Below are 17,568 nucleotides of genomic sequence, written 5' to 3' on the forward strand. Positions count from 1 at the left end.
TAAGTAATAATTTTAAAAGGGGAGTAATAAAAAAGTGATTAATTTTAAAAAGAAAAGATAGTTAAAGGAACATAAAAAGAGGTGGGACAAACAAAACACAAATAGTAGAAAGGTCTATTTAGAACTAATACTGTTAGCAATTTTATCAGATATAAACACATTAAATTCTCCAATTGAAAGACATAGCCAAACAAAAGTCAAATATATTCTTCAGGATAGAGAAAAGTTGAAAATAAAAGGGTTTAATCATATGTCACGCAAATATGAACCAAAAGAGAGCTATGGAAGTTATACTAAATCAGAACAAGTAGAAATTAAGGCAAAAAGCATTTAAAAATGTTGTTACATAATGGTATGAGTCAATCTACCAGAAAGATATGATAATTACAAATGTATATGTGCCACGCTGGTTTCAAAATTTTTTAATTTTGCTCTTTTTAGAGCAAAACTCTAGCCAAGATGATTCTACTGATCTTCTAACTCTCTTATCTGACTACCTACTGAACACTAGCTGGATATCCTAAAGGCATCAAATTCTCCAGACAAAACCTAAAGCTTTTATTATTTTATTCTGCAAAGCGCTGTCCTCTCCTAGTAATTTTCTATTTGAATGATGGTGTCTCAAGATATTGTCCAGAAACTTTAGGAGCATTATTATTTCTTTTTCCCAAGCCACCTCTTTCAAATGGAACACTGTGTTATTGATTCAATATCTTGAGGATTTCTCCTTTCAGTCCCTTTCTTTCTTTTCATAGTACCACTGCTCTTAACATCCCATGCCTAAACTATTGCAGTGCTTTCCTAACTTTTTCCCTGGACTGCTGCTTCAAAACATCATGCCCACGGTGCTAGGATGTGCTTTCTAAAATAAATCTGACTAGATCATAGCACTCTCCAGCTCAAAACAATTACGGGCTCACCTTTGCACATGATACAGAGCCCTCCATGTCCAGCCTTTGCCTATCTCTCATGTCGCAGCACCTGTTGTTCTCCACCTTATGCCCCGAAGCATTACAATGGGCAGTTTAGTCAGTATCCCTTGAAATGGGATAAACCTGTAACTTTGTACATATGTGTTTCTTCCCCATAAATTGTCCATTTTCCCAATGAATGACTTCTTTTTTTTTTTTTTTTTTTTTTTTTTTTTTTTTTTTTGACAGAGAGAAACTCTGTCACCCAGGCTGGAGTGCAGTGGTGTGATCTCAGCTCACTGCAACCTCCACCTCCCAGGTTCAAGCGATTCCCCTGCTTCAGCTGCCCGAGCAGCTGGGACTACAGGTGCGTGCCACCACGCGTTTTTGGTAGAGATGAGGTTTCACCATGTTGGCCAGGCTGGTCTCAAACTCCTGACCTCAGGTGATCTCCCTGCCTTGGCCTCACAAAGTGTTGGGATTACAGGGGTGAGCCACCATGCCTGACCAATGAATACCTTATCATCCTTCCAAAATAATACTATTTATATCTAAAAATTCTTGCTTGCTAAATGAGTGACAAGTATTTTCTAATTTAGTCATCACTGAACTCTATATGGTTGTTACTATTAGTGTACTCTTTTTACAGATAAAAAAAAAATCAAGACCCTGAGTGGATAGGTAAATTGTCCAAGGTCAACCTCAATGAGATGTACAAACTGAATATGAATCTGGGATACGATGTTCCAAGTTTAACTTCTTACCCATTGCACCGTAATTCAGGACTCACATTCTCTGAGGTGGATCCTCTAACAATCTTGTGTCCTTTTTTCCACCAAATATCCAAGTACCATAGATCCCTTCTTTTGTGCTTCCAGTGCCCTTTGCAAACACTTCCGTTAAAAAGCATCCCTGGGGTCTGGGTGCAGTGGCTCATGCCTGTAATCCCAGCACTTTGGGAGGCTGAGGCAGGTGGATCACAAGGTCAGGAGTTCCGGACCAGCCTGGCCAACATGGTGAAACCCTGTCTCTACTAAAAATACAAAAATTAGCCAGGTGTGGTGACGCACGCCTGTAGTCCCAGCTACTCAGGAGGCTGAGGCAGAATTGCTTGAACCTGGGAGAAGGAGGTTGCAGTGAGCCAAGATCATACCATTGCGCTCCAGCCTGGGCAACAGAGCAAGACTCCATGTCAAAAAAAAAACAATAAAGCATCCCTGGGCATTTTTCATCAATTCCCACAGAGGCAATGAAGGCTTATTAAGAAAATCATGAGTTGGGGGACTGTCAAACCTAGTTCAAAGCTTGGCTTTACCTCTTACAAACCCTTTGACCATAGACAAATTACTTAATCTCTTAAGTTATTATTTCTTCCGTTGTAAAATGGGGTAATTCTTGTCTCATGGGGTAGTTCTGAGGATTAGATGAAGTAGTATACATCAAGCAGCTCATGCTACATCTTGTAGGGCACAGTCTTGAGGACAGGCAGTCATTTTCTTTTTTTTTTTTTTTTTTTGAGACGGAGTCTCGCTCTGTCGCCCAGGCTGGGGTGCAGTGGCCAGATCTCAGCTCACTGCAAGCTCCGCCGCCCGGGTTCCCGCCATTCTCCTGCCTCAGCCTCCTGAGTAGCTGGGACTACAGGCGCCCGCCACCTCGCCCGGCTAGTTTTTTGTACTTTTTAGTAGAGACGGGGTTTCACCATGTTAGCCAGGATGGTCTTGATCTCCTGACCTCGTGATCCGCCCGTCTCGGCCTCCCAAAGTGCTGGGATTACAGGCTTGAGCCACCGCGCCCGGCCATCATTTTCATGATGCCCTGGGATTTCCTGACAAGTCTTTACTTGCGAGCAAGCAAAATGTACAGCTACCACATAAAGTTAACAGACTTTCCATATATTAGTATGAGGAGAACACAGTCCCACTATTTTATTTCCTAACAATTCATTTATAACAAAAGAATCTTTTAAAATTTTTATTGCTGACTGTATATATTTTGCTTTTACCTTTTACCTTCTTGGGAATACTGTATCAAAACCAGGCTGATCTGAGTAAGGATGATGATTATTATAGGAAATTTATGGGTAATTTAACCCAAAATAACCAGTTACCTGCAATAAAACTAGGTCGTTTCTTGTGTTTTAGATTACACAAAATAAGTGCTTCTTCCCAGCACTTGTTCCCTTCAATGTTTTTCAAAATGTTATCTTATAATTTAACATTAACTCAATTTTATTACTTAGTTTGGTCTCCACAATACCATCTGGTTTTATTTTCACAAGGACAGCCCCACCCTTCAAGACCAGGAACGACAATCTAGTCATCGGTGGGGCACAGACTCCGGTGTTGAAATATATTTATTAAGAACCTTTCCTTTCTTCTTGCTGATTTGGTATTTAACTCCTGTCTACTCGCTTTTGTAAAGCTTTGGTGAACTAAGTATTTGTTGGTTTCTTTATCCTGATCCCACATTCTCAGCTCTGCAAAAAACCTTTCCCCATAAAACTCACAAAGAATAACCTGAAGATAACCTTGTCTTTGGTATCATCCCCCAAGGGAAGTCTAATCGCCAGTGAAAGGTACAGGGCTTAAAAAGGGCAGAAATAAGCTTAGTTGGGTTTTTCTTTGAATGGATTTACAGTTTCAGCTCATCTCATTCTCAGACTTCATCAAGGGAGCAAATGACATTAGGAAACCAGAAAAATAACATGCCTTGGTTGCTCTCAAGTAATACCCCCATTATTACTAAACTGAGAGTTATTTGATCAGTGATTTATTGAATTATTCAAGTTATAATTCAACTTCTTTATTACATTTGTACTTCTAACAGTAATGTGAGCTGACAGCTTCAGTCAGGCTGCTGACAGGTACCTAGAGACACATACACATATATTTTTAATGCCATTTAATTTTTAAAAGTTTATTCTTGTATTGGTTAGCTATTTTTAGAATGCCTCACAAAGTTTAAATTTAACATCAAAACCAGGAAAATTAAAAATAGCTGCAAGCAGAAGTCTGAATTGTACTTGTTAGGTTTTTTCTATTTGTTGTGACCATATTTTCCATCTTTGTGGCCCTAGACCCTCTTCAGCTTTCTCTGTCTCCTTCTTTCTTTCTTCTCTGTTTCCTTTTTTTTTTTTTAACTCCTTCAACTTCCTCCTGCCACTCCCACTGCCTTCCTTTAACGTGTTTGAGAGGCATTTTCCAGATGTTTAAGATAACAGGCAAAAATCCACAGGTGAGAAACACAGATGACCCAAATATTGAATGTGATCTGGTATTCCTAATTCTCTGAGGATGGAAGTGATTCAATTTACCTCCCTGTGTAGAGCTTAAGCAGCAGTTTTATAAACCAGGATTGAATTTTGAGAATGAGCTGAATCTAGATTAAAATCTGATGTATACTATGCGGTATATTATTATTTCTCATTATAAAATATGATTTTTGAAGTAGGCACAATTTATCCATTTATTCTGTAAATCACTCATATGGACAATATTGATGGAGTAAAAATTATGTACCAGGCCTCTGCAAGGCCTGAGGATTTAATCAGAATGTAGCTTTTGATTTCAGATTTAGGTTATGAAATGTACTTTAGGATTTGAGGGTTAGGTGTCACTGCAAAGTGGGTAGGGATGAACAAGAAATCATTGTAGCATGATGTGGTCCTGTTGAGAATGTTGATCCCTGCCCACCCCACCCTCAGCCATCCCCTAACCTTAGCAATAGGGTCAGGGGGAGGGGCTTGAAAATTTGGGACTTCAATATTACTTTCTAATGCATAGATTCTTTCACTCTGACAGCTAAGGTGCTTTCCAGAAATTATCTGCTTCATCCCCATCACATTCTTAAAAGATAAACGGTTGTAATATTTCAAATTGATCAGTTTTTTGGATAAAAATTGATTTCCATAGTGTTATAGATCTTTTCCAAAGCCATATCACCAGGCAATGACATCAATCAGCTCTTTCCATCTGGCCATATTACTTTTTCTGTTTTGTTTTGTTTTTGAGACAGAGTTTCGCTCTTGTTCCCCAGGCTAGAGAGCAATGGTGCAACCTCGGGTCACTGCAACCTCTGTCTCCCGGGTTCAAGTGATTCTCCTGACTCAGCCTCCCGAGTAACTGAGTTTACAAGCATGCGCCACCATGCCCAGCTAATTTTTTTTATTTTTAGTAGAGACGAAGTTTCACCATGTTGGCCAGGCTGGTCTCGAACTCCTGACCTCAAGTGATCTGCCTGCCTCAGCCTCCCAAAGTGCCAGCATTACAGGCATGAGCCACTGTGCCTGGCCTATCTGGCCATATCTCTACATTTGTTGGACTGTAATTCATTCTGTCCTTGTTACATATGTGCTTGGGTATTTTTGCCTTGAACTCTTAGTAAAGGTCTCTGAGTCCGACCTTAATGGAACCTGACTTATCCTCCACGTGACAAATACCCAAGGTGGAGGAAGACAGACAGTGGCCCTCCTCGGCAGCACATGTGCTCTGGGCAACAGGGACTGCCTGGGAGCTTTGAGTCCAGCCACTGACCTGGCTTGTCCCTGAGGGTGCATCTTCCCCATCTGTCCTCCTGTGCTGTCCTGCAGGGGGCACTCTTCACTGCCTTCTTGACAACTCACTAATTGAGATACCTGCAGACCTCACATCTAGTAGAGCCAAGTTCTATTTTTACACTGAAGTTTCGCTGAAGTGTTATAGAATACATCATTTTAGAAAAAAAGTGAGACAACGAAGGTACTGCACAGTAAATAAATAAGTTCACTGAAAGCCCCTAATCTAACCCTACATGTAGAAGAAGTTTGGTGTGTAGTGTGATGAGCATATTGCAAATAGACTGAGCAACTCTCTGGTAAGAGACCCATTTGGGAAGAAGAACATGGAGTCTCTGATGGTTAAAAACACGTTTGCAAGTGTGAAGTGCTTTGTGCGGGACACACATAAGCAGAGTCAAGGCTGGAGCTGACTCTACTGGTAAAGGAAGGTGCAGCAACTAATCTAGCAGAAGTTAACAGAACAAAAGGCACTTAAAAGTATCTGTTCTGCCTACAGGCCATGCCTACTTAGCCAAATCCACAGAACCAACAGCTTTTTAAACTTTATAGGATCATAGAAGCCATTGACAATCTGATGCAAACTATGAACTTGGTTAAGAAAAGTGCTCAGGTTTGCAGATTATTTCAGAGTTTCACAGATTGCTGCAGCCCAGTGTGATCATTTTGCTTGTTGTCAGCCATTCATTTATTCAATTATTCATACCGTGTTGAAGCACATGGGAGAAACAAGCAGGCACATTTCCACTGCAGTTAGAGATCAGCTCCTGCTTGCCAAATGTGCTTTCTCCTTACCTCACATCCCACGCACATGGGCCTCCAGCGGCAGAAATTCCATGGAAAAAGGAGACCCAATTTCACTACATATTTAGTAATTAGCAACTAAGGGATAGTTCTCCCAAATTTGCTGTGACTCACTACCAATACAAATATAACAAATGCACAAGATGAAATTAACCTAATAGTCACATAATTATATAAGCCAGTCTGTTTGTCAACTCCTGAAAAATGGAAGCAGATGTACAAGCATTGTCAGCTGTATAATCTAAATAGCAAATCTGCAAAACCCTACGTAGTGTTTTAGTTAAGATCAAAACAGAAACGTCATAGAATAATATGGTCTCCTCTTCACATCAATTATTTACAAAGTGAAGATATTGTTTTCCAGGCTGAACAGTCTTGTAAATGAAAATTCACTATCTGGTCCACAAAGTTACTTTCCCTCTCTTTAGGGGAAAGGCAGAGTTGTTTTACATAAATGAGTTGGAGGTGAAAGGGGCACCTTATTAGCCAAGTTTAAGTGTTTTCATCCAGATCTATAACTAAAAGACCCTATAAACCCTATAATCAAAGCTATTCTTATTGTTCCTTCCTCCTTTCCTTACCACAAACAACAAAAATTAAAATGAAACAAAATCTAAAAGTTATGCGGAATGATAAATAAACTTGTCAATGTGATCTCGAAATCTTTGTAAGAGCACTGCAAGGCAAAATGATAATACTCAGGTTTTTCACTTAAGCATTACCATCAAAGAGTAGTTACAATGACTTCTTAAGTATTTCCAAGTGGCTGATGGCATCTATACAGATGAAAAAGAGGTAACAATCATATTCATGAAATATAGGGGTAACACAACACTGGCAAGGAGTTCCATTTTTGCATTCTTCACTTAAACCTTTTCTCTAACTGTGGCCAGAGGAAAACAGTAAGTGACTGTAATTGTTCAATGACTCATGCATAGACAATGCTTCTGACAGTGTAAGATTTTTCCTTCTGTTAAATAACAATAAGTCTAAAAATGTATTCTTTGTGGCTCGGAAAGACACAGTAATTTAATTAAGCTAGGGAACCCTGGCTCACTTGAGAAGCTTCATGCAGATGACAGCAGTGAGAAGAGTGTTAACACAGTGATTACCATTTTCTCGTGAGAATATATTAGGAAAAAGAAAAACAACTTGAAAGGTAGCAAAGCAAATGCAGACATACGCCCTTTGGTCTAAAGTCTGTGCTAAAGGCAAGAATATATCCCTTTTTTTGTGCAAAAAAAAAAAAAATCTCCAAAGGAAAATTAATTTTTCTTTCAAAATAGCCTTGTGTCTTTTGTATGCTATTTCACTTACACGATTCTATCAAGGCAACGCTCTCTGACTGCCCATGAGACTTGCTTTCAAGTTACTGTTGAGACAGCTAAGTAGGAAAAGTGGCAAAGGGATTTCCTGATACAATTTGTCATGAGGTGTGTGGTTTACTGGGAAGCCTTCAAAACACAATGTCTAATTGCTTTCCTCAAGAAATGCATAAAAAATTTCATATGCCCAATATCAAGAAGTTGAAGGTAAATTCTGCTTTGCATCAGAGAAATGAAGTTTATCCACACTATGGGAGAAAGAGAAAGAGTTTGAAAAGTGAATGAGGGTTATTATTACAGAAAGCTGCCTGGGTTTCTCTGAGTCTTTACAGAGTATGAGATTTGTTTGGAGAGCTATGCATTTTTAGCACATTAATCACATCTATATTCAAATGGAAAAGGATCAAAACACTTTCCAGAGTAGAATATTAATGATCTTAGACTGTGCCACTGATTTTAAATTATTCCAAGTTCTGACTTAATTTGATCTGGGTGATTATTTCTCACATGCAGTGTTTGATGTTGATAATTTATTTCTCACATGCAGTGTTTGATGTTGATCATTTATTTCTCACATGCAGTGTTTGATGTTCATAATTTATTTTTCATATTCAGTGGGAGTAATCTGGGGCGTATTTTCAGTTTATCCTCACACCCAACTTAACCTGTTCCACCTACATCACGCTCTCCAGCCCAAATTCCTTCTCAAGCATCAGCTTCCAACTAAACAGCTCTATTTAGACAGGTCTTCCAACCTAAAATGCCCCAAATTAAATATAACATTTCTCCCTTAAATCATAGTCTCCTAAGGCACCACCATCCAACAAATTACCTACAGAAAGTCATCCTCAATACACATCCTCATTAAAATATCGTCAGAGTCCAAACGCCGTGCTTCCAATGTATCCTACCTTCCATCTTTCAGATTTCTGCCGTTTCTTTTATCTGTTTTCCCTCTGTATTCGTTCAAGGCTTTGACATTTCCCATCAATATTTCTATCATAAGCTTCTTCCTTCCCAGGTTATAGGTTCTTCACACCTTCCTCCACCACGCTACCAAAGTTATCCTTTTTTTTTTTTTTTTTTTGAGACGGAGTCTCACTCTGTCCCCTAGGCTGGAGTGCAATGGCATGATCTCGGCTCACTGCAACCTCCACCTCCTGGGTTCAAGTGATTCTCCCACCTCAGCCTCCCGCCTCAGTTGTTACAGGCCACAACACCCTTCCCAGCTACTTTTTGTATTTTTGCAGAGAAGGGGTTTTGCCATGTTGGCCAGGCTGGTCTTGAACTCCTGACCTCAGGTGATCTACCTGCCTTGGCCTCCCAAAGTGCTGGGATTACAGGCGTGAGCCACCGCGCCCAGCTGATAAAGTTGGCATAGGCAATGGGGCTTTCTTTTTTGACCTGGCCCTTGTCTACATTTAGGCTCAACTTATACCATTTCTATAGGTGATAAAATGAGTCTTGGGTCTTTTCTGAGTGTGATTGTGTAGAAAGACTTCGTCTTTGTATGCTGGAGAGGTACCTTTATTGAGTGATTTTTTACAACAGTAAAATATGTCATACATAATTTTTAAAACCAAGCCTTTACATGGCATATTCTTCTAAGCTTCAGTGAAAAGCAATTATAGTCAGGTGGGGAAAAAATGAATAAAGCAGAAAGGTAACAGTCCTGAAAAATAGATTTACATATCCGGAATTCTTACCCCAATGACTGCCGAAAAGGTATCTTCCAGCTTCTTGCTGTTTGAAACGAATCTGTCTTGAACATATTCGTTCAAGGAGCATACTATTATTGTGGCTCTTCATATTTGGTGGGCGCTTGGAACCACATAATTTGCCAAGAAGGGGATCGCTGGTATTGGCACCATCATTAATTGCCAGGTAGTCATGGGAGCAGGAGGTGGAAGGAACCGCATCAAAATCTCTGAACCTGTGAAATGTACCTTGTTAATACTGATGTTTCCATTTGGACGTCTACTAAATTGTAGCTTTAGCTATTGCAAAAAATGACAAGGAAAAAACTAACAGCAGAGCATTCAAGCCTCACTTGATAGGAAATATTAGAAATCAGACAGTACCTTACTGATCAGTTCAAAAGTTTCGCCAAATTTGGTTTTAGTAATTACAATACACCAAAAACTGTGATAGCAGCTGGGGATGTCAAGGTGAGTAAGATACAGTCTTAAGACTTCAAGGAATTCACAGTCTATGGCATATTAAAGTCCATCTGAGATCAAGTTTTGAAAAGTTGAACTGATACTTATTATCCCAGCAACACTTCAGGTTTTTAGGCCTCATTAAAAATATGGTATTTACTCTTCCCTTTTTATTTTATGAGATGAAGTAGAACTTATGGAAAGCACACTAATATAATAGAAGAAATGCTGGTTTTAGAATCATAGCTCCATTCTCCTTCTCACAGTCTCATTTCCCTCTTTTAAAATGGAGTTTCTATTAAGGTCAGGTGAAAAACAAGAAATTCCCATATAAGATCTCTGTGGTGGTCACTGACTCTTCTGCACATGGTTCCAGCTCTCTGCCTCCCCAGCACCGGTAGGATTGCCCTAGGTGCACACTTTCAGGTTTGGAATGGCTGCTGGGAGTTGCTTTGACCACAGAAATGTAAGCAGGAGGGAGACATATTACTTTATGGAAGAAGTTTTACAAATGACTACTTGCTTTTCCACATTGCCTTCCCACTGCAGTGATGATCATGGAAGCAAATGTAAAAATGAAGCTTCCATCAGCCTGGGTTGTTGAATGACCATGATGAGCAGAGTTTCCATGCCAGGCCACACTGAACATACTCATTTAAATGAGAAATAAACTTGTTGAGTTAAGTTGCTGTGCCATGGGGTTGTTTGTTACCATGCATAACCTATCCTGACAGATGCTTTTCTCTGTCTTATACAGTGTTTAATTTAGGCCTTATTCTTGATCATTTGAAATAACAATTTCCAGAGTTCCTGAACAAGCAAGGCTTCCTACATGGTTTTACTTTAGAGTTTTATGGTGGGTTTATTATAGCTTATTTTTTAAACTTGTTTAAATTATTTGTGATCTTGTCCTCATTTTTGTAGGTTCTTCTGCTTTTCCTTTTCTCTCTCTCTCTCTCTTTTTTTTTTTTTTTTTGAGATGGAGTCTTACTCTATTGCCCGGGCCGCAGAGTAGTGGCACAATCTTGGCTCACTGCAACCTTCACCTCCCAGGTTCAAGCAATTCTCTTGCCTCAGCCTCCAAAACAGCTGGGATGACAGGTGTGTACCACTACGCTCAGCTAGTTTTTGTATTTTTTTTTTGTTAGAGATGGGTTTTCCACCATGTTGGCTAGGCTGGTCTTGAACTCCTGACCTCAGGTGATCCGCCTGCCTCTGCCTTCCAAAGTGCTGGGATTACAGGCATGGGTCAATAGGCCCAGCCTGCTTTTTCAATTTATTTTTGCCAGTAGCTCTAATAAATATTCCATAATATGGAATAATTTTGAAAATATATAATAAGCTGTCCCTTGAGATAGCTAAATACTCATTGTAATGATACTACGATTGGTCAAAATATGCTTGGAAATAATATCTGGACTTTTTATTATTAGTAGTATACTTTAAGTTCTAGGGTACATATGCACGGCATGCAGAATTGTTACATATGTATACATGTGCCGTGTTGGTTTGCTGCACCCATTAACTCGTCATTTGCATTAGGTATTTCTCCTAATGCTCTCCTTCCCCATCCCCCCACCCCATGACAGGCCCCAGTGTGTGATGTTCCCCAGCCTGTGTCCAAGTGATCTCATTGTTCAATTCCCACCTATGAGTGAGAATATGTAGTGTCTGGTTTTCTCTCCTTGTGATAGTTTGCTCAGAATGATGGTTTCCAGCTTAATCCATGTCGCTGCAAAGGACATGAACTCATCCATTTTTATGGCTGCATAGTATTCCATGGTGTATATGTGCCACATTTTCTTAATCCAGTCTATTATTGATGGACATTTGGTTGTTTCCAAGTCTTTGCTATTGTGAATAGTGCCACAATAAACATACGTGTGCATGTGTCTTTATAGTAGCATGGTTTATAATCCTTTGGGTATATACCCAATAATGGGATCGCTGGGTCAAATAGTTCTAGATCCTTGAGGAATCGCTACACTGTCTTCCACAATGGTTGAACTAGTTTACACTCCCACCAACAGTGTAAAAGTATTCCTATTTCTCCACATCCTCTCCAGTATCTGTTGTTTCCTGACTTTTTAATGATCATCATTCTAACTGATGTGAGATAGTATCTCATTGTGGTTTTGATTTGCATTTCTCTGATGACCAGTGATGATGAGTATTTAGCCATCACAAGGGACAACTTCAAAAAAGGCAGTACTCTTTTGGATATAGAAGTTTTCATATGTTAGTTAAAAACTAGTCATATTATTTTGTAATATTCATCATTTTATAAATTTAACAAGATGGACAGTAGCTTTCTAAATCATCGCCCCCATGCGGGGTCTTTTTGTAAACCATAGAATATTGTGTATTGATAATGATTTAAATTCATTTGTGATGGCCTATTTCTCAGATGTGTTCTCTTCATATCATCTTCTGGTTTAGTTTCATTCAATTATGTTTATTACTAAAGTGTGCTCCTTGAAACACTAGGTCCATAAGATCAAGCATAAGTACTGTAATGAAATACATTTAAGAAATGTAGCCTACTGTATTCCCTCTTGGATTTTCACAATGCATATAAACACACCAACAGCACACACTAAAAAGAAAATATATAATAAATGCTTCCTTTTAATAGCCTTGAGAAAAAAACATGTTAATTTTTTTTCTAAAAGGTTTTGGTTGGTTGAAGGTTTTCAAACTGATGATAAGGAAGGAGGTGAAAAAATTATTGATTTTCTTTTACCACATGTAATATTTAATGTTATTGTAAAAGATTAGAGAAGAACAATAGCTAGATAATTTCCAACAACACTGCATTCATTTTAATTCTCAACAGAAAACATATTTATTTTCCACAATAAGAATCCACAAAGAAAGATAAAATCTCAGTTTCTGAGAGGACTTAAATCTGCTTTGGCTTTTTATTTTACATAATTTTCCTAGGAGAGCACAGAAGAGATCTGAAAAAGCCCATTGACAGAAAAATTTGTGTAGCCAGAATCTTTGAGAGCCTTTTATTAATATCTGCATCTTCTACCACACCTGGAATCTTATTTGTTTCATAGAATGTAGGCTCTTAGTTCACAATAAATAATTCTCTAAACCTGCAGACGTAGGCTGGGTGCAGTGGCTCACACCCGTAATCCCAGCACTTTGGGAGGCCAAGGCAGGTGGATCACTTGAGGTCAGGCGTCCAAGACCAGCCTGGCCAACACGGCAAAGCCCCATCTCTACCAAACATACGTATACAAAAAAAATCAGCCAGGCTGGTGGCACACACCTGTAGTCCCAGCTACTCGGGAGGCTAAGGTGGGAGGATCGCTTGAACCCGAGAGGCGGAGGTTGCAATGAGGCAAGATCACGCCACTGAACTCCAGCCTGGGTGACAGAGTGAGACCTTGTCTCAAATAAATAAATCAGTAAAATAAAATAAAATAAACATGCAGACATAAATTTGATTATGGTGAGCTCTAGGATCCAGGCTGAAAACTGAAAAAATATATTTAGATTATATATATATACACACACACACATATAGAGAGAGAGAGAGACAGAAAGAGAGAGAATATATAACATACCTGTATGAGTTGGTGTGTATACCATGGTGGGAATGTTTGTGTTCCCCTAAATTCATATGTTCCCTAAGCTAATGGTATTAAGAGGTGGGGCCTTTGGGAGGTGATTAGGTCATGGGGGAGGAGCCCTCACAAATGGGATTAGAACTTTACAAAAGAGGCCCGAGAGAGAGCCCTTATCCCTTCCATCTCATGAAGACACAGCAAGAAATTGCCTTCTATGAGCCAGAAAACAGGAGCTCACCAGGCATCGAATCTGTCTTGACCTTGGACTTTTGCAGCTTTCTGTTGTTTATAAGCCACCCAGTTTATGGTATTTTGTTAAAGCAATCTGAACAGAACGAGGCAATAATCCTACACATATAAGAAACAGATAGTGAGTCACAGCAGCAAACAGCTCACCCTTACGCTTCCACGCCTGGGCAGGTGTACTTCACAGGCCTCCTGCTCCTGGCCATCTGACAGTTTTTGTTCTTTTGTCCCCAGGACCTAAAGGACGCTCTGTTTTCCTACAAATAGTCCTGGTGGGAGCTGCAGTTTTCTTTGAGGTCCAGCCTATAGAACACTTACTGCCTGATACAGGAACCAAATCAGGCTTGATGAGAGATGTCTTTCAGTTTGAGAGCCAACTGATACATGAGGTCTTTGGAAGTAAACTGCAGGGAGTACAGGATCTTTAGGGCAGAAAATGATAACAGACAAATAGAGGGGAGGTAGGTAGGTGTGGTCTTAGCCCATCAGGCTTCTATATGCAAAGTCCTATATGGCCATGAACTATATTACCTTTCAGAGTTTCCCACCACATGCCGTACACCACTGAAACAGGCTGTCGGGAGAAAACAGTCTTGAACTTTATCATTCTGGAGAATGGGAGGTTGCATTACCCTCATTAGTCTTGTTGGGAATAGGTAAGACTGGGGAGAAAATTGACCAAGGACGCAAGCCATCTCTTATAGCATCAGTTTAGAGGTGGTCTGATACAGGAATAAAAATAGATATCTTAAGTAGTTAGAAAATGTATCCTTGGAGGCCTGGCGTGGTGGCTCACGCTTATAATCCTAGCACTTTGGGAGGCTGAGGCGGGCGGATCACTTGAAGTCAAGATCACTTGACATGTTAGCCTGACTAACATGCACTCTAGCCTGGGTCACAAAGTGAGACTTTGTCTCAAAATAAATAAATAAATAAATAAATAATAAAAAAGAAGAAAATGTGTCATTTGAGGACAGTTTCGGTAAACACTGAGGACCTGGTGTTCGGAGGAAGCCTGGCAGGAATTCAGATTTTGACTCTTTATGTGTGTGTTACTTTCGGAAAGCAATTGGACCCTTCTGAGCCTTAGTTTCCTCATCAGTGAAATCGGAATAATCTATACAATTCCCAATCTATAATCTATATATACCTCATATGACTGTTTTAAGAATAAAATGAGACAATTATTGCAAGTGTGAATCAAAGTTCTTTGTGTATGATAAATATTCAACAAATGGCAACCGCTTTCTCTTGCCCTTCCTCTCTGCTTTGATTTCAAGAGGGGTTTATACCTTGACAATCCATTCTATGATGCTCCTTCACAAGTGCTGGGAAACTACAATGACTGTTTTAACTGGTGAGTGCTTGTTTTTCACCCTTAGTTACTACAGGCTTGTGTGGAGAGGGGGAGTGTCATTTCCCAGGCTGAACTATCATCTAGGAACCTCACTCCTCTGTGTAGATTTCCGTCCAGACTGCCAATGAGAATCAGTGCTCTCCAACAATAAAGGAATGGCTCTTCTGTAAATAATGCTGAGAGGATTTTCTTAAGAAAGCCAATTTGTCTTACGTACTTGAGCTTGATAACTTTGTCGTCACTAATGGTGATGGTATACAGACAGTGCATATTGTTTGGGTAGTCTGAGTACGAATAGGCAGGACTCTTGATGATTCCAGAAAAGAAACAGAACACACCACCACAGGCTGCAACAGGAGACAAGGGAATATGAAGAGAATAATGATTAGCACCAGCATGGAAAAATGATTTTGAGAGATTCTATACTGTTGTGCATTTTTCCCTAAGAGAGATAATAATTATTTTTCTTAAAGTGACTTGTATCTCCCTTCATTGTGTTTACAAATAATTCTGATTTTTTTTCATCTAGGAAGGAAAATAAAAGGCAGAAAGAGGGTAGAAACAGGGAAAAATATTTAAAGGCACATATTGGAAAGGAATCAGTCTGAGTCAAATTGATAGCCAGAGTGAAAACCCACCACTGAATCACGCACCTCTGATAATGGTTATCGGGGGCACCTGAGTGGGTAGTCTGTCCCCAGGGGTCCTGCCTGGGGACAGGCTGCTCCTCCAACCCAGGTGGCTCCTGAGCAAGTGGTCACCTGAATGCACACCACCGTCTGTGCACACCTCTCCCACACCTCCAACACAACTTCAGGGTCTGCAAAGTGATAGCCAGAGATTAGGTGAAACCTTGCGTAACACATTTTTATGAGATAGCTTATCTTTCCTTGCCTTTGTTTATAAATTGTCCTTTAAAAAGTTGTGGAAGGTTGACTGCCCTTGAAATGATTTGCTGGAAGCACCCTTTTGCAGATTGAAAACAGTTAATTTTTTAACATTTTTAGAGCATGGGTAACTAATGAAAATATTTGATTCCATGTGGTTTAACGAAGAGTTTGTTTCTTCTTTCAGAGGTGTTGGCTGGTTTAGTGGAAGGAGAATGAGATTAAGAGCCTGCAGGCCTGGCTGAAAGTGCTGCGCTGCTCCCTAACCAGCTGTGTCTCCCTTAGCAAACCTCCCTTCCTAACTTGGTTTCTCATTTGTCAAATTGCAAAAATATAATGTCTACCTCACCTGTTTCATGTGATACCTGTGCGATCAAATGTAGGTCAGCTCTTCTATCTGATCTCATTTTTATTTTAATTTGTAAAATAATTTCCTCATTTGTCTCCCAACTAGAACAGTGTAAGTGCAAGTTCTTTGTAAAACTGCAAAAGTAGTAAATCACGTATAAATACTCACTAGGTGTCAGGACTTGTGCTAGGTGTACAGTGTATTCTTTATTATTTACAATATTTATTGTTATTATTTGAAAAACCTTTATTATTTTATTTTCTATTTTAGATTCACAGGGTATGTGTGCAGGTTTGTTACATGGGTATATTGTACAATGTGAGGTTTGGGCTTCTATTGATCCCATCACCCACACAGTGAACATAATACCCGATAGGTAGTTTTTCAACCCTTGCCCCTCTCTTTTCTTTCCTCTTTTTAGAATCCCCAGTGTTTGTTTTTCCCATTGTTGTGTCTATGTGTATGTTTTTTGTTTCAAGAGACAGGCTCTTGCTATGTTTCCCAGGTTGGTCTCGAACCCCTGGGCTCAAGTGATCCTCCTGCCTCAGCCTCCTGAGTAGCTGCCGTTGCAGATGTGCACCACCACACTGGGCCACAATGTGTTCTTTTATCATCACAGTGACCCTTTGAGGAAAATAATGTATTATCCCAGTTTCCAGCTCAGAAAACTGAGGCTCTGATAAGTGGAGCCAACATTCAATCACATATTTGTTTCACTGATGAGCCTTTTTTAAATCACTGTCCACACAGCCACGATTACTATTTTACTTTTATTGTTTCAGCCAATAACAGTGACACAATGAGGGCACAGAGGATTTTATTTTCTCAGAGATGGGAGTTCTTATGGTTGACCTGGTAACATTCCATTTACAGAGCACCTATGTATTCCTCAGTTATAACTGCATTTCCACAAGAGATGTTAAATAGTAACTCCCTAGAAGACTGTGAGAAGGGAGAAGACCTTGGCGACATTGATCCCATCCCTCACAAGTTAGCCCTACTGCTTGAGTACAATTATTGAGTCATCCTTGTCAGATAATCAAATATAATTTTTTTAAGAGACAGGGTCTTGCTTTGTTGCCTGGGCTGGAGTGCAGTGGCACAATCACAGCTCACTGTAGCCTTGAACTCCTGGGCTCAAACGATCCTCCCACCTCAGCCTCCTAAGTAGCTGAGATTACAGGCACATGCCACCATGCTCAGCTAATTTTTAAAATTTTTTTGTAGAGATGGTGTCTCTCTAATGTAGCCCAGGCTCGTCTCAAATTCCTGGCCTCAAGGGATCCTCCCTTCTCAACTCCCTAAGGTGCTGGGATTAGAGGCATGAGCCATCAGGCCTGGCCTGTGAATATGTTCTGGATATAAGTTAAGAGCTTTTGGAAATGAATTTCTCACTA

Source organism: Macaca fascicularis, chromosome 9 (assembly GCF_037993035.2).
Source record: "Macaca fascicularis isolate 582-1 chromosome 9, T2T-MFA8v1.1".
Taxonomy (NCBI): Eukaryota; Metazoa; Chordata; class Mammalia; order Primates; family Cercopithecidae; genus Macaca; species Macaca fascicularis.